General features: G+C 47.9%; 1 non-coding gene across 1 annotated transcript; it reads left to right on the forward strand.

The window, feature by feature from the left end:
• The first annotated feature begins 3,255 nt into the window (after nt 1-3,255).
• On the forward strand, nt 3,256-3,348 carry TRNAR-UCU (transfer RNA arginine (anticodon UCU)). The gene is made up of 2 exons: nt 3,256-3,292; nt 3,313-3,348. It is a non-coding gene; the product is annotated as a tRNA-Arg (tRNA).
• The last annotated feature ends 577 nt before the right edge of the window (nt 3,349-3,925 follow it).

Consider the following 3,925-nt stretch of genomic DNA (forward strand, 5'->3'; position numbering starts at 1 on the left):
CTGAGAACAGCCGAGCTCCATCCTCTTTGGAACCCCCCTTCAGGTAGTTGAAGGCTGCTATCAAATCCCCCCTCATTCTTCTCTTCTGGAGACTAAACAATCCCAGTTCCCTCAGCCTCTCCTCATAAGTCATGTGCTCCAGACCCCTAATCATTTTTGTTGCCCTCCGCTGGACTCTTTCCAATTTTTCCACATCCTTCTTGTAGTGTGGGGCCCAAAACTGGACACAGTATTCCAGATGAGGCCTCACCAATGTCGAATAAAGGGGAACGATCACGTCCCTCGATCTGCTGGCAATGCCCCTACTTATACAGCCCAAAATACCGTTAGCCTTCTTGGCAACAAGAGCACACTGTTGACTCATATCCAGCTTCTCGTCCACTGTGACCCCTAGGTCCTTTTCTGCAGAACTGCTACCTAGCCATTCGGTCCCTAGTCTGTAGCAGTGCATGGGATTCTTCCGTCCTAAGTGCAGGACTCTGCACTTGTCCTTGTTGAACCTCATCAGGTTTTTTTTGGCCCAATCTTCTAATTTGTCTAGGTCCCTCTGTATCCGATCCCTACCCTCTAGTGTATCTACCACGCCTCCTAGTTTAGTGTCATCTGCAAACTTGCTGAGAGTGCAGTCCACACCATCCTCCAGATCATTAATAAAGATATTAAACAAAACCGGCCCCAGGACCGACCCTTGGGGCACTCCGCTTGAAACCGGCTGCCAACTAGACATGGAGCCATTGATCACTACCCGTTGAGCCCGACGATCTAGCCAGCTTTCTATCCACCTTACAGTCCATTCATCCAGCCCATACATCTTTAACTTGGCGGCAAGAATACTGTGGGAGACCGTATCAAAAGCTTTGCTAAAGTCAAGGAATAACACATCCACTGCTTTCCCCTCATCCACAGAGCCAGTTATCTCATCATAGAAGGCAATTAGGTTAGTCAGGCACGACTTCCCCTTCGTGAATCCATGCTGACTGTTCCTGATCACTTTCCTCTCCTCTAAATGTTTCATAATTGATTCCTTGAGGACCTGCTCCATGATTTTTCCAGGGACTGAGGTGAGGCTGACTGGCCTGTAGTTCCCCGGATCCTCCTTCTTCCCTTTTTTAAAGATGGGCACTACATTAGCCTTTTTCCAGTCATCTGGGACCTCCCCCGATCGCCATGAGTTTTCAAAAATAATGGCTAATGGCTCTGCAATCTCACCCGCCAACTCCTTTAGCACCCTCGGATGCAGCGCATCCGGTCCCATGGACTTGTGCACGTCCAGTTTTTCTAAATAGTCCCGAACCACTTCTTTCTCCACAGAGGGTTGGTCACCTTCTCCCCATGCTGTACTGCCCAGTGCAGCAGTCTGGGAGCTGACCTTGTTCGTGAAGACAGAGGCAAAAAAATCATTGAGTACATTAGCTTTTTCCACATCCTCGGTCACTAGGTTGCCTCCCTCATTCAGTAAGGGGCCCACACTTTCCTTGTGGCTGAGCCATTACAAACGTTGACTCTATCTCCCCTTGTAAGTACTCTCACACTTCTTATCACACTGTCTGTACTCGGCTAGCTTGATTATCACTTCAAAAGTTTTTTTTCTCTTAATTAATTGGCCTCTCAGAGTTGGTAAGACAACTCCCACCTGTTTATGCTCTCTGTATGTGTGTATATATATCTCCTCATTATATGTTCCATTCTATATGCATCCGAAGAAGTGGGCTGTAGTCCACGAAAGCTTATGCTCTAATAAATTTGTTAGTCTCTAAGGTGCCACAAGTACTCCTGTTCTTCTTTTTGCGGATACAGACTAACACGGCTGTTAGTTACTCTGACACTTTCCTTGATTTTCTTCTTGTTGCTAACATACCTGAAGAAACCCTTCTTGTTACTCTTAACATCTCTTGCTAACTGCAACTCCAAGTGTGATTTGGCCTTCCTGATTTCACTCCTGCACGCCTGAGCAATATTTTTATACTCCTCCCTGGTCATTTGTCCAATCTTCCACTTCTTGTAAGCTTCTTTTTTGCGTTTAAGATCAGCAAGGATTTCACTGTTTAGCCAAGCTGGTCGCCTGCCATATTTACTATTCTTTCTACACATCGGGATGGTTTGTTCCTGCAACCTCAATAAGGATTCTTTAAAATACAGCCAGCTCTCCTGGACCCCTTTGCCCTTCATGTTATTCTCCCAGGGGATCCTGCCCATCTGTTCCCTGAGGGAGTCAAAGTCTGCTTTTCTGAAGTCCAGGGTCCGTATTCTGCTGCTCTCCTTTCTTCCTTGTGTCAGGATCCTGAACTCGACCATCTCATGGTCACTGCCTCCCAGGTTCCCATCCACTTTTGCTTCCCCTACTAGTTCTTCTCTGTTTGTGAGTAGCAGGTCAAGAAAAGCTTTGCCCCTAGTTGGTTCCTCCAGCACTTGCACCAGGAAATTGTCCCCTACACTATCCAAAAATTTCCTGGATTGCCTGTGCACCGCTGTATTGCTCTCCCAGCAGATATCAGGGTGATTAAAGTCTCCCATGAGAACCAGGGCCTGCGATCTAGCAACTTCTGCTAGTTGCCAGAAGAAAGCCTCGTCCACCTCATCCCCCTGGTCTGGTGGTCTATAGCAGGCCTTGCCCCAGGGCCCTCTGGGGCCATGTTACGCCATTACTGTAAGGAAGGGGACTGGTATCTCAGCTCAGAGCCTTCCTGTGGTTAACAGGAGCCAGGCGATCTGGGTTGTATTCTCAGTTCATTGCGTGAGCAGGGTGAGAACTCTGTGCCTCAGTTTCCCCATATGTAAAATGAGGATAATGCTAGTGACCTGCCTCCCAGGGGCATCTGCCTCCCACTGATAGGGTGACCAGAGGAGATGAAGAAAATATCAGGACAAAAATTGCATCCCGACCAGAGATCGGTCGGGACGTGGGACAAACTGCTCAAAATCGGGACGGTCCAGATTTTATCGGGACGTCTGGTCACCCTACCCACTGAGCTCCTTAATGTCTGTAAAGCCCTGGCAGGTACTAGACAGGTGCAAAGCATGCATCTAAAAAACAGCATGTCCCTGGCTTCCTTTGCCCAGCCTCCTGCCAAATAAGTCCTGCTGAAGAAATACATCAAGGCTGGCAGAGTCCAAACCTCCACCAGGATCTTTCTTCTTTTTCTTCGACTGTCCCTCCATGTGAGGGGCATGTCTGCCAAGCGGGTTCACTGGTGAGTTTTTAGGGTCCGAGGAGCCCAATTCATGTGCTGCAGATTTTCTTATAGCTGCAACAAGGGCTCTGTGGCACAATGGATAGTGCATTGGACTTCTAGCTTGATGACCAATGAAGTCATTCAAAGGTTGTGGGTTTGAGTCCCACCAGAGCTGTTTTACACACCTCACAGTGAATGTTCCACTCAACAGTTTGACAATCCTGGCGTTAATTCAATGGAAAAGAAACGCATCCCATAACTGACAAAATGATTCCTCTGACCCAGGAAAACAGGAGTCCTGTCACTTGCTTAAAGCCAAAGTCCAAAGGAAGCTATATGACATCAGAAACAATCAGGATCTTTCTCTAGCTTCAAAACCAATTCTTGGGAGGGACTGGTCATTGTTAATTCCTGTCTAGGCCACTGGTCGAAGGTGAGTGAAAGCTGTTACCATTTGAGGGCTGGTCACTGGCCCACATGCCATGGATTAGCACATCAAGTCCAGTTCCTAGCAGACTCCACACAGAGAAATGACAGCGGCACTAACTATCTGGCTGCTGATCAGTCTCTGCAGACAGGTGGGTGACTCGATTTCCCTGGGGAGATGGCCAGATTGGAATAGTAGACAGATAAATCCATCGTGCGTGGCAGGAACACTCCCTGCTCGCCAGTCTCAACCTCCCTTTGCTCAGTTTTACACCTTGTTAATTTCTAACACGCCCACGGAATGTTTTGCAATTGACTTTGATGGA

Source organism: Malaclemys terrapin, chromosome 14, assembly GCF_027887155.1.
Source record: "Malaclemys terrapin pileata isolate rMalTer1 chromosome 14, rMalTer1.hap1, whole genome shotgun sequence".
NCBI classification, from domain to species: domain Eukaryota; kingdom Metazoa; phylum Chordata; order Testudines; family Emydidae; genus Malaclemys; species Malaclemys terrapin.